Source organism: Heteronotia binoei, chromosome 14 (assembly GCF_032191835.1).
Source record: "Heteronotia binoei isolate CCM8104 ecotype False Entrance Well chromosome 14, APGP_CSIRO_Hbin_v1, whole genome shotgun sequence".
In the NCBI taxonomy this organism is placed as follows: Eukaryota; Metazoa; Chordata; class Lepidosauria; order Squamata; family Gekkonidae; genus Heteronotia; species Heteronotia binoei.
Genome location: NC_083236.1, coordinates 1,026,135 through 1,052,705, shown reverse-complemented (window position 1 = coordinate 1,052,705; position 26,571 = coordinate 1,026,135). Strand labels below are relative to the sequence as shown.

Sequence of the window (26,571 nt, the reverse complement as noted above, 5' to 3'; positions counted from 1 at the left end):
ATCGGCGGGCGACGATGGACGGTTGGGGCGAGAAGTGGCCCGTGAGGAGTCTGACGACCTCCCCGTATGTCCTCTCGGTCAGCTTCGCTGGAGCGGAGAAGCCTCGGGCGATCTCGAAGGTCTCTTCCCCACAGACGCTCAACAGGACGTCCCTCATCCGGTTGTCGTCTGTGATCATGTTTGCCCTCAGGTAGCATTCGACCTGTTCGGTGTAGGTCTCCCATCTTTCGGGGTGCTCCGGGTTGAATTCGGCAAGATGGCCCGTCGTTACGCTAGAGTTCGCCATGGTGGCGGCAGGCCTTCCTATCTTGCGGTGCTACGCCTTCCTCGTCTCCGGCCAGGGTAGGTTCCCCACGGGGAGGCCTTCCCTAGCTAGATCCCATCCTCGTTGCCAGTGTAATGTACTGGGAGATGAGGCGTGCTGAAGGCAATGTACTTTATTGGCTGGTACATCACAAGAATGGGGAGCACGCGGGCTGGGACCCGCTCTATATACATGTACCCGGAACAACCTCCACAGCTGGCCAGTCCAATCCTGGCCAGTCAAACTTCCCGCCGGAGATGGTGATTGGCGGGGGCTTTCGCGCCCAGCGCTGAGTCGCCAGGGGACTTCCCCCCAGTCGTCTCTGCTGCTCGGCCGCGTGGTGCTTGGGCTAAACACAATACACTACAGCCAAGTTCTGGGATTTCTGTGGCCGAAACTTAATAAAGCACATTCGGTTGGCCCCGTTGCATCCCGCCACCAATGGACAAGCAGAGAGGATGGTGCGTGTTACGAAAGAAATGCTCTGCCACATCATACATGGGGAGTGGGAAGCCTGCTTAGCCGAGTGCCTCCTGGCACAACATTCCACCCCAGCACCGTCACTGGCTGCAGCCCAGCCGAGCTTCTCATGAGCCGGCGGCTGACAACCCTGCTTGACTGCATGCACCCGAATCGAGCTCCCGATCTACAAGAGGTGCCAGAAGCAGTCTGGGCTCCCCGGTGGTTTGACACAGGGGACTTAGTGTTTGCTAAAAACTTTGGGGGAGGGTCAGCATGGATACCAGCACAGGTTTCCAGAGTATTAGGTGCTGTCATGTACGGGGTGAAATCCGAGGGGGGGGGGGTTTCACAATAAGGTGGCACATCAATCAATTACAGGCATGCGAGTCACCCCGCAGTCGACGTTTCTCCAAGCTAAAGAGTCCCAAGCGTTTCAACCTTTCTTCATAGGGAAAGTGCTCCAGCCCTTTAATCATTCTAGTTGCCCTTCTCTGGACTTTCTCCAATGCTATAATATCCTTTTTGAGGTGTGGCGACCAGAACTGCACACAGTACTCCAAATGAGACTGCACCATCAATTTATACAGGGGCATTATGATACTGGCTGATTTGTTTTCAATTCCCTTCCTAATAATTCCCAGCATGGCGTTGGCCTTTTTTATTGCAAACACACACTGTCTTGACATTTTCAGTGAGTTATCTACCACGACCCCAAGATCTCTCTCTTGGTCCGTCTCTGCCAGTTCACACCCCATCAACTTGTATTTGTAGCTGGGATTCTTGGCCCCAATGTGCATTACTTTGCACTTGGCCACATTGAACCGCATCTGCCACGTTGATGCCCACTCACCCAGCCTCAACAGATCCCTTTGGAGTTCCTCACAATCCTCTCTGGTTCTCACCACCCTGAACAATTTAGTGTCATCCGCAAACTTGGCCACTTCACTGCTCACTCCCAACTCTAAATCATTTATGAACAAGTTAAAGAGCATGGGACCCAGTACCGAGCCCTGCGGCACCCCACTGCTTACCGTCCTCCACTGCGAAGACTGCCCATTTATACTCACTCTCTGCTTCCTATTACTCAGCCAGTTTTTGATCCACAAGAGGACCTGTCCTTTTACTCCATGACTCTCAAGCTTTCTAAGGAGCCTTTGATTAGGAACTTTATCAAAAGCTTTCTGGAAGTCAAAGTAAACAACATCTATCGAGTCTCCTTTGTCCACATGTTTGTTCACCCCCTCAAAGAAATGTAACAGGTTAGTGAGGCAAGATCTTCCCTTGCAGAACCCATGCTGAGTCTTCCTCAATAACCCGTGTTCATCAATGTGCCTACTCATTCTGTCCTTGATAATGGTTTCTACCAACTTTCCCGGTATTGAGGTCAGACTGACTGGCCTGTAATTTCCCGGATCTCCTCTGGAACCCTTTTTAAAGATGGGGGTGACATACGGACTGAGCTTGCGGCTTGGGAACAAAGGGTTGCAGGAACCAAATCTCTGCAGCCCTAGACCAATCACAAGCCCCTGTCAGTTTGCATGACCCAATGATGTGCTTGCGTGGGAATCCAGAGATGTATATAAGTGGGCCAGTAAGCTCCCAGCCCCAGTCTTGTAATGTAGCCCATCCTATATCATGTCTAGTAAAGAGCTTGTCATCACTTACTTTGAGACTCTGCCATGCATAGAACCCACTATATTATTGAGGACAAGTGAAGGAACTACCCTTCCAACTTGTATCGAGGCACCTCTAGCTCTCATTGTGCTAAAAAGAGAGAACCGCACCAGGGAGAAGAGCAAGACCCAGCCAAAGTGGTGGTGACTGGGAGGAAGTCAACAGGCAGCAAGGAAGAAGAAGAATACAGCAGGTTTATACTCCTCTCTGAATCAGAGTGGCTCACAATCTTCTTTATCTTCTTCCCCCACAACAGACACCTTGTGAGGTCGGTGAGGCTGAGAGAGCTCTTACAGCAGCTGCCCTTTCAAGGACAACTCCTATGAGAGCTATGGCTGACCCAAGGCCATTCCAGCAGCTGCAAGTGGAGGAGTGGGTTATCAAACCAGGTTCTCCCAGATAAGAAAATGCACACTTAACCACTACACCAAACTGGCTCTTGACAATCTTTTTTCTTTTTACTTTCCTCCCTATTTTTTAAATGAAATTTAAAAAGAAAAGATATTGCTCCAACCCATGGCCACTGTTGCCATTTTAGAGAAGATTTTGGCCATTTAAGAATGCCACAAAAGACTGACTCTGATCAAGACCATGGCATAGGCAAGAGATCATTTGACCTTGTTTCCCTCTTTAATACCTTTTCATGGGTGAGGGAAACATCTCCTGATCCCCCCATGCAGCAAGGAACCTCACAGCATTTTTAGATATCCAATAATACCTACTGTAAAATGGCCATGGGTGGGATTTGTGGCCACTTTAATGTCCAGTCTGGCTCTCAAGCTAATCTTCTCAGTCTCTGAGAATAAAATGCTGGAAAGCAGATCTATACAGGCCACCCTGTGCTTCTTGGACAAAGACGGGGATAAAAATGCTATGTATTAAGTTAACTATTGGATCTACCAATTTTGAAGGAACAAAAAACCATTGGGATCTTTCCCCATCAGCCCTTGTAAATATATATATATATATATATATATATATATATATATATATATATATATATATATATATATATATATATATATATATATATATATTCTGCAAAAATGCTGAACATTGTGCGGAACTTGCTTCTTTGCACCAGAAAGAACTAGACACATTGACAGCCCTGTGTATCTTTATAATGCAATTCTAACCAGAATTATACCTTTCTAAACCCATTGACTTCAGTGGACTTGGAAGAGTGTAATTCTTAGGACTGATTTGTTAAACTACTAGTAGTTGTCATGTTAATAGTAATGGTAGTGATTATAAGAATGAGGAAAAACTGTGCAACGAGGAGCAGGTGACTCTCTGAGCAAGCTGCAATTAAGAATTCTCATGCATGTTGCAGTCTTACCTGGAGTCGGTGGCTGGAGGGCAGGGAGTATGAAAGCAGCAGCCGCAGCTGAAAAGCCTCCCATTTGGAGACAGGAAGGTGTGGGGACACCCTGCAAAGCCCAAGATGTGCTGTTAATCAAATGATGAAACCTTTATAATTGTCTGGTGCACAAATGCTCAATTGCCTGCTGTTGGTGTGTCTGATGAAAGACAGCTTAGTGGAAATCTTGATGTAATTGATGCTATGTCAGATGAAAAAAAGTGTGTGGAGATTAGTCTAACTACTGACAAGGATTAAAGGGGAAAGTGGAGGAGAGATAAATGTTGAAACAAGCTGATGCATGTATGGTTTATGATTTGTTTCTATGATGGCTGCTGTTATGGTTGCCAGCCTGCAGGTGGGGTCTGGGGATCTCCTGCTCTCACACTGATCTCCAGACAACAACCATCAGAAAAGGGCTGCTGGGGAGGGTTGGTTGTGTGGCCCCGCAGCATGCAAAGAGCCCTCCCCTCTCCAGGCTCCACAGCCTCAATCACCAGGTATTTCCCAACCCAGAGCTGGCAACCCCAGCGACTGTGTTTTAACAGTGGCCCAACAAATTTCAATCTATAAATACAGTGGCAAAAAGTGTGCCAGTCCTAAAGTGTGGTAAAGCTGCAGGATTCCTGTCTCACCAACTTCTGTACATTTTGTGTAACATCTACATGGTATTGGTGGATGAATGTCATGTGACTTGGGAGGTTATGGTCTGTTAAAGGTACAAATGGCTGTGATTTTTTTGAAGGCTGTCTGGCTGCTTTCATGAGGTGTAGAGGTGCTGTGGGCAGAACCACTGAGCCTCCAAAAGCATTGGTGGCAGCAACTACTGTCAAATTGCAGCCAGTTTATTGGTTTCCAAGGCAAGAGATGAACAGAGGTGGCCTGCCATTGCCTGCCCCTTTGTAGCAACCCAGGGCTGCCTTGGTTGTCCCCCATCCAAGTACTTAATAGCAGAGCAATTCCACTTAGCTTCCAATATCTGATGAAGTCCGGCTAGCCTGGGCCATCCAGGTCAGTGTCCCAGAAGGGTTACAGAAATTCAAGCTAAAACAAAGTCTTGCAATTGTTGGAGCATGTTGCTGGTGGAGGATGGAGTGCAAAACAGCTGTGTTACTCATCATCAGACATATTGCAGGGAATAGCCAAGAGGTGACCCACAAACACATTAGACCCAGAAGTCAAATTAGAAAAGGATGTGCTGTTAGGGGAAGGAAGGAAGGATCACATTGTCATTGGTATAAAAACATTGGCCTATATTAGAGGTGGCCAAACTTGCTTAACGTAAGAGCCACATAGAATAAATGTCAGATGTTTAAGAGCCACAAGGCAGGAAGGAAAGAAGGCAGACAGATGGGAGGGAGAGGTGGACTTTAACTTTAAATGCATTCTCCAAGCTGCTGGCTGCGTTGGCTCAGAGAAGTGATTTAAAGAGAGAAATGCCTTCTCCAAGTTGGTCGATGGGGCAGGGGGGCCCTCCGAGAGCCTCACAATATGTGTGAAAGAGCCACGTGTGGCTCCAGAACCTCAATCTGGTCACCCCTGACCAGGGTTCCCTCTAAGCTGAGTTAGTGTGAGCTAGCTCACAGATTTTTAGCCTCCAGCTCACACATTTTTGTCTTAGCTCAGGAAAAATGGCCCCAGAGCACAATAATTTATGCAGTAGCTCACAACTTTAATGCCACTAGCTCACAACTTTAATACCAGTAGCTCACAAGATAGAATTTTTGCTCACAGGACTCTGCAGCTTAGAGAGAACATTGCCCCTGGCCTAGATCTATCCATTCACACACGGTGTCCTCCTTTGCAAAGGTGGTGCTTTCCTCCAGCACCAGGAATGGCTTGCAGCAGCCTGCTGCCAGCACAAAGGAGGACAGAAGGTGCAGACTCACTTGACAAATGTGATAGCCAGTGCCATATGACACAAATGTCTGGACAGTATGTGATGAACAACAAAATCTATCTCACTGAATTTCAACAAATGTATTGTGCTAATAGCTGACTGCCTTTAAAAGCCTTTGTAGAAATGGTATGACACTTTATGACAGGATATCTAGCAGGATGATTCTCTGTTTCTTCCCTCCACATTTCTTTGTTCTGTCAAGCTCGACTGATTCTGATCAATAACTGATGGGTTCCTGGCCTGCCACAAGCAGGCCTGGGTAAGATCATAATGAACCAAATGCTGCTAGTTTATTATCCTTCCCTGGGCCCTCTCTGCTTTATGACTGGTAATTACTGAGAGCAAAGCAATCAGCACCTTCCCATGAATCCTCTTGTGGGAGGAAGCACCATCTGGATGATACAAGGCCGAATGTCTGATAAACACCCTGGGAATGTATCTTTGTGGCTATGCGTAAATGCTCCCCTGCTTCCCCTCCCCGTAGGAATTCCTTTGAAGTGTACCTTAAAACTTATGTATCAATGCATTGGTTTCATTCTTCTCAAGCCAAGGCTTGAGCCAAAGTAGCAGTCTATCAATAAACGTAGTCTTTGTAGCAACTTCGACTCGTCATTGAATCCGTCTGCTTGACATGTTCATACTGGTTTGTGTTTCAGTTGACTCACTCTGGTTTGCTCTCCAAGCAGTTTACCAAAATCTGAGATGTTAGATGGTTTTGATAGAATCTTGTTTAGCCAGAGGGGAACATGCTCATAAACTGTTTCTTCTCACACAGACTCCTTCTTTCTCTCTACTCAGGGGTGCCAAACATGTGGCCCGTGGGGTGGATCTGGCTCCTGCAGGGTTCAAATCTGACCTGTGAGCAACTGGCTGTCTCCTGCTTCCTTCCCCAAGGCTGCTGCCGCCACCACATTGCAGCGCACTTTTACCCAGACTCCTCTCCTGCTTCTTGCTGACTTGATCTCTCTCTCTCTTTCTCTCTCACACACACACACACACACAGAACAGTTGCTGCTTCCTGCTTTCTATTTGCATGGGAGATACAAAGACCAGCTTTGCTTCCCTCCATTGGCTGAGCACTCCTCCTTTGGGAGGAAGAGAGGGGGCAGGAAGCAGCAAGAGAAAGCTCATTTAAGACCAGTGAACTTTTATTTCAGGCAGGGCCGACTCTAGACTGTCTGGCACCCTTGGCAAGGCTAACTTCTGGCTCCTCCCCCTGCACTGATAATGTCAGCAAGTCACATGGGGGGCGCTCAATTTGGTGCCTCCAGGTGCCCTAGGCAATGGCCTGGTTTGTCTAGTGGCAGGGCTGGCCCTGATTTCAGGTATAAGCTTTCATGCACACGCAAACACGCACGCACGCACACATGCATGCACACACACACACACACTTCTTCTTTAGAGGGAGGGAGGGAGGGAGGATTCTTCTGACTGGCACGCTTTACATTTAGATAATTGTGTTCTGCTATTATTACATTTGGACAGATCCCCCTCTCCAGTTTAAACATATGAAGGGAAAAAAAGAAAGAAACCTAACTGCACAGCTTGCAATCTTTATTACTGGAAAGGAGCAAGAGTCCAGTAGCAACTAACATTTGTGGCAGGGTGTGAGCTTTTGTGAGTCACTGCTCGCTTCTTCAGATACAGCTAGAATGAGAGTTCATTGGTCCTTATAACTTGGAGAACGGAGGGATTTCAGACGCCAAATGATAATAGCAGGAGTTGGTAATAAGACAGGAAACTTAGGTCTCAGTTCAGTCCTGGAGGACGCACTAAGCTTCATTATCAGTTGCAATTCAGTAGTCTCTCTTTCTAATCTCTCTTTGAAATTCCCTTGTAAGAGCACTCTTAGGTCAGCAACTGAATGTTCTGGAAAGTTAAATATTCTCCCACTTTTTTTTAACGTTGTGGTTTCTAATGTCAGACATGCCCATTTATTCTTTGTATCCTCCTGGACTAAATCCTCCTGGACTGAATTGAGACCTAGGTTTCCTGTCTCATTACCCATGTTGGTAACTCCACACTTCCTACCCCTCTGCATATCTCACATAATCCAATCAAGCTTACTGCTGCCATTCAACATCTGAAATCACCTTTATACAGTTTATACCTCCAGTACCTACGATATGCAAGGGAGCATTTTGCCAACAAAATTCAGAAGGCTTTTGCAGCTGAATAGAGAAGAGGTTCAAGGCTGGTTTGCTCCTAATATAAACAATGAAATGGCATTGAGAGGATGATAAATCTGGAAGAAAATAAAGAGGCTGCAGAGAGCATTTTGCCTTTTCTCAGGTTGCCACCTGTCTAGCTACAGATGGTGAGGCCACCTGAACTAGGACTTCTGAATGGACTGGTAAGTCCATCAGGAACTCATTAGCATATCAGACCACACCCCCTGACATCCCCATAAGTGTGGTCATCCAGCCATGCCCACCTCATGGAATTTCTGGTGATTGATGCTGGAAGTTCTAGAGAGCCTAAAGATACTACAGTCACTCCAGCAGACAAACACTACACGTACCTTAGCTTTAAAGCAGTTCCCAATACAAATGTTAAAATATGAGGCTAACAGATGAAAATCAGTACCTCTTTAGAATAGGCTTGATTTGTACAGCTTTGAGCATTCTGTGTTAAAATGAGAGAACTAGAAGTTGCTTTTTTAATATATATATTTATTTATATCCTGCCCTTCCCACAAAGATGGCTCAGGGCGGCTTCCAAGAATGCCATTGTGAAAACACTCTGGATTTCCCTGCACTACCATCCAATTCACTGATGTTATCAAAAGAATGTTTCCTGTTCCAGGAAACTATGGAACAGGGTATCAATACTCAAGTAAAAGCAAGTTATCAGTACTAAAGTAAAAGTTATGCACCTTTAAAACACAAAGAACACACAAAAAAACACATGCTGGTCCCTTCCTGTATATGACATAAATTAATGGAAACGAAGATTTTAAAAGATCCCACCCCCCAGTAGTAGTTCTGTTGCCATTATAAATGCCTCAGCATTTGCAAAAGTAACAAGAGCACAACAAGGAATCACGACTCCCAGGTTGGAAGCAACCCAAGAAGTCTAAATAGAGGAAGAGAAGCCAAAGCCTTTCTAGTCAGTGGCCACTGACATTGTGCACAGAGGTGTAGCCAGGCCAGGGTCTCTCAACACAACCTGGTACATTGGCTTGGATTCAGCAAGTCTCAAGTGGAAACATACATGGGCTTAGCACAGCACCTAGGACTTCAGAGTGCCCCCAAACTGGCTGCACATGATCTTATGCAAGTGAGGAAACAAGCGAGGAACCAATAAGGCTGCCTTAATGCAAGAGGCTGGAGGAGCAGCCTTTGTCTTGAGTTTGTTCCCTCTTGTGCACGGGGGCTCTAGCCAGTGCCAGAAGGTGGCTGTCCAGATCACGCACAACAGGCTGCCCAAGCCCCAGATGGGGTGGACATTTGCAATGAGCAGGCAGCCTCAGCTGGGGTGGACATTTGCAATGAGCAGGCAGCCTCAGCTGGGATAGAAGTGCAAGTGGAACTGGTGGTAGCCGGCTCTCACCCCCCGCCCCCCCACTGCCACCCCTACCCCCCTCACGCTGAAGCTGCAGCTGCCACCACAGCCAGGATTCCTACCCAGGTGGCACAATTGGTGCCCGTGGTATCTGCCTGCTGTTCCCTCCTCTACCAGACAAGGATTACTGTAATGCTCACTGTAGCGGATCACGAGGAAAAGAGGGGAAACTGCCAGAGACCTTTTTTTTTTTTTTTTTGAGCCGGAGCCCTGGCCAAGCCAGCTGGAATGGCGTTCCTGCTCAAAAAAAGTCCTGCCAGCACCTAAAATTGAGCCAGGGTAGATGGAGGAAGACTAGAGTGATCTGGTCCCTACAACCCACTGCAGTCAATACTCTGACCACAGCATTCTGTACCAACTGTAGCTTCCAGCCAGTCTTCAAGAGCAGCCCCACATAGAGTACATTGTGGTCATCTAATCTAGATGTTACTAGGCCCTGCACCACAGTGGCAGGATCTCCCCCCCCCCCCCCATGAAGGACCGCAGCTGGCTCACTTGCTTCCTTGGCTGCTGCTGCCACCTGTTTGTCCAACAAGAGGCCTGGCTCAAGCAGCACCCCACCCCCCTGCCAGCTGCAACCCCGTCCAGCATGGGAGAGATCCCATTCCCTGAGTCAAATCTTCCCCCACCAGGAGCTCCTCTTTGGGTCGGAACTAAGTCTCAGCTTGCCAGAGTTCGCAGTTGGAGTCCTCCATGGAAACTCCTGTCATGCCACCAAGCTTGCTGCTGGACTCTGGGCCAGCTGTGCTTTTTCTGTCTCTCTCTCTCATCCTAATGGTGAGATTGTTGGGAGAATCACATGTGTTACTCTGAGCTCTCCAGAGGCTGATCGCTTCACATTGTTCTCTTGTTTCAGTCCTTGCAACAAGCCTGTACTATAGTCCTTGTCCTGCAGATGTGAGGGCTGTGGCAAGGATAGGAGGGCTTGCCTAAGGCCATTTGGGAACCCATGCTCAAGAGGAGAGATGAACCAGGTGGTCCTTGCCTTGCAGGCAGAGTTCATCACCCTGGACTATGTGAAGTTGCCCCCTGCTAACTTGTTTTGCTGCCTCTCTACCCTCAGCAAAAGGGTGGGTGATGGCCTTTACCCTGTCTGTACATACCTGGACCAGAGGGACTGTGGTCTGAACCCAATGAGACTCCCTTTGAGAACTGCAGAGACTTGGAAGATGTCAAAAGCAGCAGAAACGGCTCTGCAGCTGCTTGTTTCAGGTATTCTAGGAGAGAGAGTTGTGAGAAGGAAGAAGAGGAGGAGGCCTTAGAAGTAAATGCCTAATCCTGAAATACCGGAAAGGGGAGGAGAAATGATTTAGTGGAAGAGGCAGGCTTGGTTCCAAACAGGCTAAGTGTAGTTCCCACTTGGCACAGTTGTCTTCCTTTGGTTGTTTACACATCAAAGTTCCTGTTTTCACATCACTCTTCAGTGCTTCTTGTACGGAAGAGGTTGGCCACCAGTAGCTCTAGAACTAGATGTGGCTTGGCATGGAACCAAGTACGGCTCTTTCAAAATGGGAAATCAGATCTTTAGGTTAAGGAATATTGGATGGATAACCTGACTTGGATAGCCCAGGCTTTCCTGATCTCGTTAGATCTCAGACGCTAAGCTGAGTTGGCCCTGGTTAGAATCACAGAATCATAGAGTTGGAAGGTACCTCCAGGGTCATCTAGTCCAACAATGCAGGAAATTCACAAATACCTTCCCCCAAATTCACAAGATCTGCATCGCTGTCAGAAGAACAAGAGAAGAAAAGATTGGATTTATACCCCACCCTTCACTACTTGAAGGAGACTCAGAGTGGCTTACAATCTCCTTTCTCTTCCCCTCCCCACAACAGACACCTCGTGAGATCGGTGGGGCTGAGAGATCTGACAGAACTGCTCTTTCCAGAACAGCTCTGACAGAGTTATGACTGGCCCAAGGTCACCCAGCTGGCTTTTATGTGGAGGAGTGGGGAATCAAACCCAGTTCTCCCAGATAAGAAGAGTCCACACACTTCACCATGACACCAGACTGGCTCTCATGGATGGGAGATTGCCAAGGAAGTCCATTGTTGTCTGCAGGCCCAGGCAATGGGAAACCACTTGTGTTTACCTTTTGCCTTGAAAACCCTGTTGAGTCACCATAAGTTGTCTATGACTTTCCACCACTACCATATTGAAGGAATAGATGGGGATGTTAGAACCACCAGGATTTGGTCACCCAGGATTCCTGGGCCCCTATGGGCCCCTCCTGTCCTGATCTGTGGGCTGCAGCAGCTATCTCATTATGCCAGCTGCTGAGATTGTCACTTGGAAAAGCATTGAGCACATCCCAAAGGGTTGCCATCTCCAGGTTTGGAAATTGATGCATATTTGGGGGTAGTGGCTGGGAAGGACAGGGTTTGCGGATGGGAAGGGTTTCAGTAGGGCATAATGCCATATAGTTCACCCTCCAAAGCACCCCTTTCCTCCTCAGGAACTGATCTCTGTAGTTTAGAGGTCAGTTGTAATTTTGGGAGATCTCTAAGCAACATCTGGAATTGGCCACTCTATACAGAGAGACTTTGCATCTGCGGTAGAGCATTTACTTTGCATGCAGATGGTACTGGGTTCAGTCTCTGGTGTCTTCAGTTCAAAGGAACAGGTAATTCGGCAGGCCTGTATCTAGGTAGGGGTGGGAAGGTTGATGTCACTCCCCAACCTGCTATGCAATGGGGCCTCCTTGGAACTCAGGGGGTGGGGTATCAGTGGCAGGAGGCAGTGGCTTGAGTGGCAATGGCTGGGCAGGAGGTGACCCTGGGCAGCTTGCCTGGCTGTGGCACCTGTGGAAGTTGTCAGGCCTGGGCTGCCTGGCTGGCACACAGAGACCACCCTGCAAAACTTGCAGCTGTTTTTGCCAGCAGCCAAGCCACTCTGCAGCTTTTGTGGAGAGGAGACAATGCCAGCTGGGTAAAGGGCCCTTTCAAAGAATCATAGAGTTGGAAGGGACCTCCAGGGTCATCTAGTCCAACCCCCTTTCCCCACCCCCCTCCCGCAGCAGTGGCAGGCATCTGTCCAGCAGATGACCAGGCAGAGAGCTCCTCAGAGCCAGGCTTTCCCTGCCTCTCCCCAGCTCCTGTTGTGGGGCTGCAGAAGAGGATGGGTTGCTAGCCTGGCATCCCTTACTAGGCCAAGCATTGCAGGCAGAGGACTGCTTTTATTCACTGACCAGGAATAAGGCCCATTGTGATGGAAATACAGTGGGCTCTAGAAAGAGGCTGTGAGTAAGTGCCCTTCCCACCCACTCACCCAAGTGAAGGCATTCACTCCCCCAACTTTGGGGTCTTCCCACCCACCCAAGATAGCTATTTTCTGCAGGGGAATTGATCAGCTTTCCATCTCCTCCCCTGTCCTTTCAGACAAGGACAGTCTTTCTCCACAGTGGAAACCAAAGCAGCTCACATCCTTCTTCTCCCCCCCCCCCTTTGATCTGAACAATAGTCCTGTGTGTTCCTTGTAACCAACTTTCCAATAATCCTACAAACATTCAGTTTGCTATAAGACTGCAGATTTATACCCCACCTTTCTCTCTGAATCAGGGACTCAGAGAAGTTTACAATCTCCTATATCTCCTAAATCCCATAAATATGCAACAAGGTAGTCTACTTGGCAACCTGTTTCAAAATTATTTTCTTCAGGCAAGGGATTATATTCAAAGGACCAATGAAGATCAATTTACAGATTCTTATGTACAATCTCAAATGGAACACAAAGTCCTTACAAATTTTCAATAGGCAACATGCTCAAGAAGGCTACTGAAAATTTGTGGAGGTTTTATGGGATTTATAGGAAACTGAATGTCCTTAGGATTATTGAAAAGTTGGTTACAAGGAGCAATAATTGCATTGGAGAACTGAAAATAATTGTAGGAATTGTGGCTTTAATTCATCATGAAGTTCTCTGGTGCTTTACAGTATGAAAGGAACATTCCTTTTATTATTGTTGGATGCATGGGACTGATTGCTTTGGTGATCACTGATTTAAATATTATAAGCTATTATATTAGCAATTTTGTCACAGGCATCTTGCTATATTTTAACCTCCAGGTGGAGCCTGAAGATCTCTTGGTATCACAACTCAACTCCAGACAACAGATCTGTCTCCCCTGGAGAAAATAACTGCTTTGGAGGGTGGACTCTATGGCATTATATTCAACTAAGGCCTCTCCCCTCCTCAAACCTTGCCCTCCTCAAACTTCACCATAAAATCCCCAGGAATCTGCTACCAACTTGAAACTGGCAACCCTAGTGAGGACTGGGCCCAATGGCTTCTCCCTCAAAGGCCAAAAGAGGCCAAGAAAGGGCCTCCCCTCACCTTTTACTGAGAGAACCAAGGTTGGTTGCATTTTACTGACAGAAACAAACTTGGTTGCCTACCAAGCTACTGCCTAGCAGTTTCTCCAGTGGCCCAATCCTAATCTGTTTGGGGACTGGCAGTGGGTGGGGGAGAGGAGCGGACCCAGGAAAAAAATTTCTGGCTACAGTCACCCTGGAGAGCTGTGACCACTCAGAGTAGATGACATTGACCTTGATGGACCAATGGTCTGATTCAATATAAGACATCTTCATATATTCATGTGTGCTCTGAAGCTGTATGGCTAGCAGAAGTAACATTTGTCCCTTAGTACTTTATTTACCTGTGCTCAGTTGTATCACCAGATGGAAGGGGGGAATTAGGAGTGGACATTAATATCTTCTAGAAAAGAGACAGTAGGAATGGACATTAATATCTTCTAAAAAGTCCAATCAAGGGAGATTCCTGATTGGATCTTATAAACCAAATTGTGCCAGATGGCAAAAGAAGAAGAAGAAAAGGAAGAAGAAGAAGAAGAAGAAGAAGAAGAAGATATTGGATTTCTATCCCGCCCTCCACTCTGAAGAGTCTCAGAGCGGCTCACAATCTCCTTTACCTTCCTCCCCCACAACAGGCACCCTGTGAGGTGGGTGGGGCTGGAGAGGGCTCTCACAGCAGCTGCCCTTTCAAGGACAACCTCTGCCAGAGCTATGGCGGACCCAAGGCCATGCTAGCAGGTGCAAGTGGAGGAGTGGGGAATCAAACCCGGTTCTCCCAGATAAGAGTCCGCACACTTAACCATTACACCAAACTGGCTCTTCCCTCTGACTATAGGTCAGAGGGAAGCCATGCTAACTTTATGCTTATGAAAAAGAAGTAGAAGAATAGTTGGTTTTATACCTTGCCTTTCACTACCTGAAGGAGTTTCAGAGCAGTTTACAATCATCTTCCCTTCCTTTCTGCACAACAGACACCCTGTGAGGTAGGTGGGGCTGAGAGAGTTCTGAGAAAACTAACAGATCCAAGGTCACACAGCTGGCTATGTGGAGGAGTGGGGAATCAAACATGTTCTCTAGAGCAGAGTCTACTGCTCTTAAACACTACATCAAACTGGCTCTCTTATGTCATGCATAGTGATATTTTTCTTTAAAGTTTTGAAAAAGCTTATATTTATCTGTTTTATTTGAGTGCATTTAACTTCAAGGATCCACAGGCTGGGTTCTGCTCAAACAATAAGGAGTGGTAACCCAGGAAGACTTAGGCTTGGGTATCTGACAAAAACATCTCCCTAGAATAATTCTCCAGTAGTACTGGCCAGAATTCACCTACATTCCCATTGCCTGAGCTGCAAACTCTCCCCATTGCCTGAGGAGGCAGAAGACAAACTGCATCATGGGAGCAGCTCCTGCTGTGGCAACAGCAGCTTCCACCTCAGGCCTTGCCTCAGTCTCAGATAAGCAACCAAAAGGCCAGGGGGGGGGCTGGAAACCCTACACTCACAGACACCCACAAACCTGAGTGAGGAGGGAAGGCCCAAAAGAGACAAGGGGAGAAGAAAAACCACTGCCTCCATGTCCAAAGCTGCCTCCAAACTGTGTCTTCTGGGTGTCATCTGCATATTGCTGGCATCCAACTTCGAACCTCCTAATGAACTCCAATAGAGGGTGCATATAGATATTAAATAACACTGGGGAGAGAATTGCGCCTTGTGGAATCCCAAACCGCTACCCTCCAATGGCATCCCCGGAGGAATTAAAGGAAACACGCTAAGGCCGTTCCACAACCCTCCACTGAAGCCATGTGGTTGACCAGGATCGCATGATCAACTGTGTCAAACACTGCTGACAAGTCCATGAAAAAGTGTGATGTAACACCCTAACTGTATTCTGCATCTATATTTTTTTAAAATAAATAAATGAAATCCCACAATTGTGTGGTCTCTTTCAGGATAAGGGATTAATCAATACATCATCAGAGAGACCTCCAATTAGCTATTTTAAAATGTACTAGAAATATATTTCTAATGTATGGCTGTGAGAGCTGGACCATAAGAAAGACCAAGCGCAGAAGAATAGATGCTTTTGAACTGTGGTGCTGGAGAAGACTCTTGAGAGTCCCTTGGACTGCAAGAAAATCCAATCAGTCAGTTCTACGGGAAATCAACCCTGACTGTTCCCTGGAAGGTCAGATGCTGAAGCTGAAGCTCAAATACTTTGGCCGCCAAATGAGAAGGGAGCACTCACTGAAGAACATGATGCTGGGAAAGACAGAAGGCAAAAGAAGAAGAGGACGGCAAAAGAGGAGATGGCTGGACAGTGTTACTGATGTAACAAACACAAATTTGAGCAGGTTTCGGAGGATGGTGGAAGACAGGAGGACCTGGCGTGACTTGGTCCAGGGGGATCACAAAGAGTTGGACTCGACTGTGCGACTGAACAACAACAAAAAGAAATATATTGCACTAAATGTCCTGTTTCAAGTCTGTACAGAGATGGTGGCATTGACTTTGCTCTAGTGGTGTTTTTCCCCTTTCATTGTGGATTCAGTCTTAGTGCCAAGTTGCACAGTTAGTATACCGGCCTGTTTCTAGACTGATCATTCTGGTTTGGTGTCTGTTTTACTCTGTAGCAGAAAAATACAACAGTAGGCTATGGGTGATGTGAACTCCAGCTCACAAAAAGTTCATTTTGCCAGTGGATTCCTCCTTTATTGTGCTGTTGCTAGAATTCACACCTTCAGAGTGCAGGCATCAGGCCTTACCAGTTGCTAATCAAAAAGGTTCCATCTTATGCAAGCATAACAGAAGTTTATTGAAATAGCACAGTGCAATGATCCATTCTCTACTTGGACTTATGCCAGGAATAACACCAAAAATTCAAACACACTACAATATTTGAAAAATTGGAGCATCTGTGTTTCCCTTTTCCTTTTCCCCTGGAATGGTATAAACATTTTCTCAGGGACACTTCTTCTCAAGATTGTTTCCTATTGCATGTTGGGTCTAGGTGTGAAAACTTACACATTGTTGTTTATGCGGACCAAAGTGAAGACTGATATGGGTGTTCCTGCCGGGCTCATTGGAGCCAGAAGGACAGAACTTGGGGACTCGGGAGCTATGGGCAGGAGGATCCAAATCCCTGCCGCCCTGCTCCAATCACCAACTACTCCAGGACCAACCGGCATAATCCAGTGCACCAGGCTCCAGCGCTGCTATGCAACTGACACTGACACCCGGCCTGACCATGGCTGCTGCTCCTGGACATCATGGATACATCCTGGAGTTCAACCCAGACCACCCCAAAGACACCTGGGAGAAGCGGCTGAACTGCTTCATCTGGTACTACATGATCACCGATGAAGACCAGCAGAAGTCGCTCCTGCTCAGCATCTGCAGCATGGCAACCTTGCCACCACACTTGAGGAGGCCACATACAAAGAGACAGTGGAGAAGCTAACCAATCACTTCTTGCCCAAGCCGACACGCACCACCAGACACAGATCGAATTCCACAAGTGGAACCAGAGGCCCAGGGAGGGCTGTCATATAGAGGATGGTGTGGAATTGTTTTCTGTGGCCCCAGAAGGTAGGACCAGAACCAATGGGTTGAAATTAAATCAAAAGAGTTTCCAGCTCAACATTAGAAAGAACTTCCTGACAGAGCGATTCCTCAATGGAATAGGCTTTCTCGGGAGGTGGTGGGCTCTCCTTCCTTGGAGATTTTTAAACAGAGGCTAGATGGCCATCTGACAGCAATGAGCATCCTGTGAATTTAGGGGGAGGGATTTATATTATACACATTCAATCAGAACTATATTATACACATTCAATCAGAACTCCAGACCCATCACCCATGACAACAAGATATGGCTTCTAACTACAAAGCATGCTAGTGAAGCATCTATACTGGCACACAATCAAAGCATTATAAAAGATAGGTCACAGTCATATAAATCATGGCAGGTCATGGCAGGACTTGGACAGCAGGTCAGGGGACCTTCTCATTGAGATGCTGTTTTTGTGTGGGCAGGGCACTACATGAAGGAGCACTCAACATTTGGATTCCTTCACCGCCAGAAATCTGAAATACTGCATTGTTGTTTCAGATAAATTCAGAAATACTCTCTAATAGTGTAATATCAGCAAATTCTTTTCTGCGGGAGACATACTCAACCTTTACCCTTGGTTTCTCTTAGAAAGGCTGCACAAATTTCTTTCTCCCCCCCGCCCCCATATCCACACCTATTGCTATTAAATTGTTTTAGTTTTATTGTTGTTTTCAGGAGTCATTTTGTAGGAAAAAAGAGATACTGGAGCTCATAAGCACAACTCATATGTATAACTAATTTGCATATGCCACATATCCCTGACATCACCGAAAGGTGTATTAAATTGTATCAGCTCAGCATCTACCTTAAAATGCTTATAGAATTTTAATTGTCATAATAAAACCTTATTTTGTCATATGTCATGGTAATCTGAGTGCTGTTGAGTTGTCTGTTTACAAAATGTTTTTATTGTATTTATTGTTTTATTATATGTTGTACTCTGCCCTGAGTGCTATGGGGAATGGGCAGAATAGAAATTTACTAAAATAAAATAAAATAAATACTCCTATCATATTTTTAAAATTATGTGCCCACAGTGGCATGATGAATTTGGTCTGTCTACTTTATATGTTTTAGCTATTTTTCCTTTTTTGTGTATGTGTGTGGGAAAATATTAGAAAGTTTGTCAAGTTTTAGATTTTAGCAACATTCTCACAGAAGGTTTGAACAATGGAGCCCAGAAGCAAGTATTGGGAGGTGGGGAGAAAGAGCACAGTCAAATTTAGAGGTTCCGGAGCTCTGCTCCTCTGAGCTCCTGCCCAAAATGAGACCTGGCATATCTCAGGACAGATTATTATTTAGTATAATTAGGAACCTTACAACACTGCCTCAAGGCAGACCAAATGTGAGAGAATTAGAGCTAGGCTGTGAGGTTTTTGCAAAAAATTTTGCAGATAAAATCACGTCGCTCCGCCAGGACTTTCCTGCCACATTGGATACAGTATAAGATCTTGAAGCTCCGTGCCTGTCTTCTGGTTCAGTTCTGGATCACTTTGACACACTTAGCCTGGGGGAAGTTGATGAAATTCTCTCTACTGTACGTCCAACAACTTGTGATTTGGACCCATGCCCCTCTTGGCTGATTAAATCTTGCCAGAGGGAGCTTACATGTCCTTTACGGGACATTGTAAATAGATCCCTCTCAGAGGGGTGATTTCCAACACCTCTGAAAGAGGCTATGGTCCGCCCTCTCTTGAAAAAGAGTACAGCAGACCCGGCCGAATAGGCAAATTACTGACCGGTCTCAAATTTACCATTTTTAGGTAAAATTATCGAGAGGGCAGTAGCGCTACAGTTGCAGGGTTTTCTGGATGACGCTTTCATCTTAGATCCTTACCAGTCCGGCTTCTGCCCAGGCCATGGGACGGAGACAGTGCTGGTCGCCTTGGTGGACAATCTCCAGCAGCATCTGGATCGAGGCGACGTGGTGGTGCTGATGTTTGTTAGACCTGTCAGCTGTGTTCGACACAGTCGACCATCGGTTACTGACCTGTTGGCTCGCCGACGCAGGGATTAGGGGGTTGGCCTTACAGTGGCTTTCCTCCTTCCTTGATGGATGGGGACAAAGGGTGGCAATTGGGGGAGAGCTGTCCCAGAGGCACTCACTAGATTGTGGGGTGCCGCAGGGAGCAGTTCTCTCTCTGATGTTATTTAACATCTACATGCGCCCTCTTGCCCAGATTGCCCGGAGGTATGGGCTAGGGTGTCATCAATATGCGGATGACACCCAGCTCTATCTGCTAATGGACGGACGGCCTGACTGCGTCCCAAAAAACCTGGACTTGGCGCTGCAAGCCGTGGCAGGTTGGCTCAGGCTGAGTGGGTTGAAGCTGAATCCAACGAAGACGGAGGTCCTTTGCTTGGGTTGTGGTGCTCTGGGAAGAGAAATTCCTCTCCGAGTTTTTGACAGTGTGTCACTGAAAGCGGCACACCAGGTCAAGAGCTTGGGGGTTCTACTGGAGCCTTCACTGTCAATGGAGGCCCAGATAGCGGCCACTGCCAAGTCCGCGTTTTTTCATCTTAGATGGGCGAGGCAGTTGGCCCCCTTCCTTGAGCGCCAGGACCTAGAAACAGTGATCCATGCAACTGTCACCTCAAGACTGAATTACTATAATGCCCTCTACATGGGGCTGCCTTTGTGCCGAACCTGGAAGCTGCAGCTGGTGCAGAACGCGGCGGCTAGGCTGTTGTTAGGGCTCCTGAAGTGGGAGCACATACAGCTGGGGCTGCGCGGGCTGCACTGGCTGCCAGTTGCATACCGGATTCGGTACAAAGTGCTGGTTGTTACCTTTAAAGCCCTATATGGTTGAGAGCCTGCCTACCTGAGGGACCATCTCTCCCCATAGAGGTCAGGGGGAAAGAACCAGCTGAATATCCCTGGGCCGAGGGAGGCCAAATTGAAGAACACAAGGGAACGGGCCTTCTCTATCGCAGCTCCACACCTGTGGAATCAACTTCCGGATGAAGTGCGGGCCCTGCGGAGTCTTGAGCAATTCCGCAGGGCCTGCAAGACTACTCTTTTTAAGATGGCCTTCGCTGAATGCTGAGCTAATGATAGATTCGCTGCTGTTGTATTCCGCCATCAATTTATTAAAAACCTGTAATTTAGCACCATAACTGTTAATTTTAATTGGAATGTTGATCTAAATGATGGTTTTATAATGTAGTATTTATTGAATTATATGATTTTATTGTATTGTATTGAACTAACATGTTGTGAGCTGCCCTGAGTGTCAGACGATGGGACCTCAAATCAACCAGACTTTGAATTGTTGCAAAGTTAGGCTTTATTCGATAATCCATAAGTATCTGAATGAAGGAAGATTGAGACTGATATATTGTAGCATTAGGAGGCTGGCTATATTGGGATACATCAAAGGGAACTATACAGAGCCACAATTCTAAACATTGTTGAGGTGAGGTGCAACAATTCACATGGTCTCTCCCTCTTATCTCATTGTTGTTGCTAGTCTTCTGAGGATAGCCAAGCAGCTGTCCCTGGAGGCGCCTTATCTTCAAAGAAGGGAATTTCTGCCTTTGTTATTATCAAGGGAAAGAAAGGTTCGCACTGAGCATTGGTAACATCTGCATTTTCTACTTTGATATGCAAGGCTTTTTCTCATGGTTAGTAACATAGTTCAAAGATGGCTACAGTTCAGCTAAGCATTTTATCCAGCAAGGTTACATCGGCTGACACTGAGCCTGCTTCGGCGGAGAGGGCAGGATATAAATAAAAAGTATTATTATAATTATTATTATATGACAAGGCTAAGATCTGGCATCAGATATCCATTGGTTAATCTTCTCTGTTTTTATGGTGTTTCTGTAAAATATAACATGAGTGATACCAAGTTTCCTTTTCCTGTTTTTTAGATTATACTGTTCTTGCAGGGCATGCAAGCACATCATCTGTAGGACATCATTGGCAGAAATAGAAGACTTCCTCACATCCACCAACTTTGCTTTAATCTATGACACATTATCTCTGTTGTCATCAAAGGATTACATTGCCAAGGATTACAAAGTCTTTTACATGTAACCTCACAAGGCTTGTCCCTTATAGTCCTTATGAGACCCAATGATGCAAGGTATAATTATTTTAATAGCATTGCAGAGTCTTCTGATGACTGCACAACTTGTTTTTTTTTTTGTAAGAATTTTTTTCTTCACAAGGAGTATCTGATGCTGAAGCTATCTAAGAAAACAAGTTGTTTTTCTTTCTCTTTCTCTCACCAATCTTGTATTCAGTTTTCATATGTTTGCGGGGGAAATTATCATTTGGTCATTTTATGATCAAAAGCACAGTGCTTAAAGGTCTCTGGCCTATCCTTTCCCCCCCCAAAGACATGTTCTGACTACACAACTAAAAATTAGTACCAAACAGTTCAACTGGGTTTTATTGCTGCAGAGAACAAAATTTCGAAGTTCCATTGAATGCCCAATGTGGATGAGAACAGCAGCACAGCCTCCCCCTGCTGCTCAGTTCCCCCACGGCAAATGGCTGGGGGTGTTATGTGCCTTTCAGACTGCACACGGACTGCTGCAGGTGCAACCTCCAAAATGGGGTAAACAGTGCCCCCCAACACTGTTTAGAATTGAGGAAAAGGCATTGGGGGGAACTAAAGCTGCTCCCCCTACACACCATGGATGCCCTGCAGTGCTTTAAAAACTAGTTTCCTGTAACAGCTGTCTGGATGCAGGAGAAGTGAGTTGGGTCGGGGAACCCAGATCTGACTCATTAAAAAAGTAACATCTAGCTTGGCCCTGAGACTTCAGTGGAACTAGAAGGGTGCCACACTGGTTAGGACTGCAATGATAAATTCTTCATTGGGACATAGATCAGTCTATTCATAGATATGCAGAAGCATTAGCTGCAATGCCATCCTAAACACAATTCTAAGCCCACTAGCTTTGTAGACTTAGAATAATGTAGCTCTGTTTAAGATTGTATTGCCAATTATGACTCTCCCACACAACGTGTAATTAGACCCCAAGTTCAGTACCTGATCCACTTTACAACCTCTCCAGAGTGCTGCAGCTGCTATACAGTGTTGTGCGTTGATGTGTGTGTTTATATGTTTTCATTGAATTATTTGATACATTATTTTAAATGCTGTTTTAATGTTTTTTACCTAGGGGAACCCATTTGGGTGAGTGGAAAAACAGCATAAAAATTTTTAAATGATGAAAATGAATAAGGAACATTCAGATCCATGCCATGACCTCTTTTTTCTCAGCCTCCTTGAAGATAGATTATTGTACTAAATTTTGCAGGTAAATGTCCTGCACATAATGTTACTTGTAGAACTCCAGCTAAGAGAACATGTAGCAATATTGTACCTATTGTTTGGGGAAATGCTGCCTGCAGGGACCATAGATGCACCTGGTAATATTTCATCCTGTTCTGTCACCAAGTCATGACTGACTCATAGTGACCCCAGTGCCATGAGGCTTTCAAGGCAAGAGAATGGGTAGAGGTGGTTTGCCATTGCTGGGCTCTACATAGCAACCCCAGTCTTCCTTGGTGGTCTCCCATCTACGCACTGACTGGGGCCATCTTTGCTTAGCTTCTGAACTCTGATGAAAGAGCGCTACTCTGGATTACAGCAAAAGGGATCAAATAATTTTGTTCGGAACATTTACTTGCAGTGTTTTGTGGGAAAAGCCCAGCAGGAGCTCATTTGAATATTAGGCCACATTGCCTGGCCTGGGAGCACAAGTCTACCACATGGTGGGTCAGGCCAGCTGGAGTTCTGACCAGCCCAGGTGGAGCTGTGCTTCTGTGAGTTCCAGCAGAAAAAAAGCCCTGCTTACTTGAAAGTCTTATTCATCTACTGTCTTCTATGCAAGCACACATTGGGACTGTGCAGATGCAAACCAGCCAGAAAGAGAATATTCCAGCTATAAAAGCAACAGAGTGCCACTCTCCCTTGGGGAATGCAGGAGAGTTGTTTCTTGCCCAGTCACATTCTTTGAGGGAGCAGAGCTCCCTTCACTTAGTTCCTCCTTGTCAGCTTGTGTTCAAATTGATATTAACCAGAATGCCTAAATTGTGGTATTGCTTACTAACCCTGTGAACTGTAACTATAATTTAACTGTGAGAGCAGGAGAAGTGGGGGGGGGGGGGAGAGAAGCTTGGCGCCAAGGGCTGTAAAGGGGTTTGAAGTGTAAACTATGTGGCCAGCTCTCAGCCGCTGCGAGACCGCCTGTGGGGAAGAGAGAACAGATGCGGCTAGCTATGCAAGATATCAGTGTGGGAACCTCGCACCTCTTAGAAGTAGAATGCAACGGTATTGTGAGAATGATTCAAACCCCCTAGCTTTGATCCTGGGCCATAAAGGCCAAGCCAGTTTGTGTGCAACTTATCACTTTCAAAGAACTCTCGTAGCAGTAACATGTATGTATCCAATAAATGAAACTTATTTTCAAATGGAAAGAGTCTGTCCATTGTTGGAGCGTCCATGAACCCTACGCTGACACTCCTGACATGCCACAAGCCCCATTTCTAAGAAATAAAGAAGAGAGTTCACAGTAGGATAGGAGGAAAGGAATGTGTGCCTGCATAGAAGACACTTGATGAACAACAGGAACCCTGTTTTCAACTTTGGCCTTCAGTGCAGTCCCACATTGGGAGTCTAGCAGGCTACACAACAGAGGACAGAGGTCAAAATTTTGCCACTGTGTGACACAGAGTGTTGGACTTGATGGGCCATTGGCCTGATCCAACATGGCTTCTCTTATGTTCTTATGTTCTTAAAATAATGAGAGAACTGCCCTGCCATTGATATAGATGCAGGTAGGAAGCCATGTTGGTCTGAAGCAACAGAATAAAATTAGAGTCCAATAGCATCTTTAAGACCAACAAAGTTTTATTCTAAGTATAAGCTTTCATGTGTTCACACACAATTCTTCAGATACAATGAATGGGAGAAATTAGCATATAATAAGATGTAGACATTTTGAGACAAAACAGGGAAGATAAGCCAAATGCACAGGGTCAACAACTATAAATACAGCTGTATATACAGTTGTTGACCCTGTGTTAATTTGTTTTTTGTTTTTCCCCCCAACCCTGTCTATAAGTTTCAATGGCTTTCTCCCATTTCATTGTATCTGAAGAATTGTGTGTGTACACATGAAAGCTTATACCTAGAATAAAACTTGGTTGGTTGTAAAGGTGCTACTGGACTCTAACTTTGTTCTGTTGCTCTCTCATTGACAACTCTTGTCTCATGTTCATATCAATGCTTGAGAAAGGTCTCAAAGGATGACCATGTAGCTCCCTTGCAGATGTCAGTAATGGAGGCTTCTTGGAGGAAATATGCAGATGATGCTTGTGCCCTTGCAGAATGCACACAAATAGGAAGTGGGCAAGACACACCAGAGTGATCATAACATAGTTTAATAGCAACCAGAATTCACCTTGAAATTGTCCTGCCATCTCTAGAGCCTGTAAAACAAATAGAGGTGGCTCCTCTGAAAATGCAAGAGGAGGAAGGTTTTAAAACCAGGGTTCCACTTACCTGTAACTTCTGTTCAACAAGTTGTCTTCTGTGCAGGAACACATTGGGGGATGCACATGCACAGGTCTGCTGCTGGAGAGAAATTTAGAGCTTCTAAAGTAGAAAGGGCGCCCCTCCTCTTGGCGCATGATCAGAGCGTTCCCACTGAAAGCACACTGAGGGTGAGGGGTGCTATTTTTCCTCAGTCCTTTCACACTGCCAAACTTCCCTGTGGTGCAGCCAAGCCACTGAAAGAGCAGCAGTAACAGGTGGGAGTGGGGCTCTAGCTAGACAGAGTGCAGGACTGACCTGCCAACAGCCATGTAGGCTTTTCTGAGATACTCTTAGCCATATCTAAGAAGTCTTCCAGGACCAGATGGGCAACTGAAGTTGGAGAGTTGGAAGAATAGAGGATCTTGTACTTGGGCATCCTAGTAATTTGCTTGGAGAAAAGCTGTCGATCAGGGCTGTCAAACTCCTGGCCTGTGGGCCACACCTGGCCAGTCCAGTGCTTCAATCAGGCCCACAGCAATTTTCACCCCTCTCCTCCCCCTCCTGTCCTCACCTTTTGAAACTCCAAGGCTGCCAACAAGGTTCCCACCTCCTTCTTTGCCTGCTTTTGGGCTTGCAAAGCTGCAAAGAAAATGTGGAATGGATTTTCCATTAAGGTTTCTGCACTCAATAGATTGGTTTATCTGGGTCCAGAGACCTAAATGGAAAATTGATTTCAAGTTTTCCTTGCAACTTTGTGCAGCAATGTATTTTAATGGAGTGCAACTAAAGCAGTTTTACTTTTGCAGCATTTATGGCCAGTTGAAGCTCCTTGCAAATAAAGGATTGATGCTTTGAGCCAGCTTGTCTCTGCTAAATGGATGAGAACTGGTGCTTAGTGAGTACTCTAACCTGGGAAACCACAGCCAAAGGGGGACATTACACTGAAGGGCCATTGTCAATATGAAAAGACTGGGGGGGGGGGAGAGAAGCTTGCAATGCCCAGCCATTTCATTTAGACTCAGAGCATTTTATATTTTTAGTTTCTGCTATGATCCTTGTGGTTTTTATGTTTTCCTTTTAAAATTGCATTGCCAAAACCCACTATTCCCCTCCTTTCCATTTTAAACAAAATATCACAAGAGTTTTAAGCATGTGTGCATTTTAAATTAAAAAATATCTTTATTGCGTTTGCCTATATTGTTTATAAAGTTTATATCTCTGCTACCTGGCATTACATTTTATGACATGCATTGCCTGGCCCCACAAAGTCCCATTTGTGTTAAATTTGGCCCTTGTAACAAATGAGTGCAACACCTCTGCCTGTAGATCGTCTACTGGGACACAGGGATGCGGTCTCCCACTGCCTCATCAGGGGAAAGGTCAGTGGTTGGTTCCATGCCCGGATTCGAGTGGTAGCCCTCCTCTTGCTCAAAGGTGGAGCTGCCTTGCTGGTCTGTAGGATAGCCAGTGGGATGAAAATACGGACCTGGAGGAGATGCAGAGGTATGCCTGTGTGACAGATTAGAATCTGAGGGGGGTTGCTCAACCCACCTGTGTGGGCACAAAGAATAAGGAGCCCTGTTGATAGGGAAATGGGCTGAGGAGGCACTAACTGCCTATCTGGCTGCCATGTCCGAAAGTTGTGTTGGTAGAAGCAGCTGCTCCACTTTTATTAGGGCTGCCCCCCTGTGGACAGGCTCCACCTCAGAGTCTGAAGCACCCGGGTCCCCAAAGTGTGGCGATGGAGTTCAGGGAAGTGAGGGAGTGGCATCATCCAGTAGTACTGATACTGTGAACTCCTGGGTCAGGGTCCTCAACAATTTATCTGACTGCCTCAGGTGGCTCAGAACCAAGGACTTGCTAGAGCAGAGGTAGCCAAACTTGCTTAATGTAAG

At 46.1% G+C, this 26,571-nt stretch overlaps 2 protein-coding genes across 2 annotated transcripts in view; one reads left to right on the top strand and one right to left on the bottom strand.

Annotated features, from left to right (window-relative positions):
• The window catches only part of LOC132582431 (carboxymethylenebutenolidase homolog), a 40,724-nt gene extending 30,264 nt beyond the window's left edge, over window positions 1-10,460 (bottom strand). The window contains exon 1 of the mRNA XM_060254000.1: window positions 10,368-10,460. The gene's annotated coding sequence lies outside the window, so the exon portion shown is untranslated. The remainder of the gene's footprint in view (window positions 1-10,367) is intronic.
• Window positions 1-26,571, top strand: part of NFX1 (nuclear transcription factor, X-box binding 1) — a 441,461-nt gene that overhangs the window by 232,166 nt on the left and 182,724 nt on the right. The window lies entirely within an intron of this gene.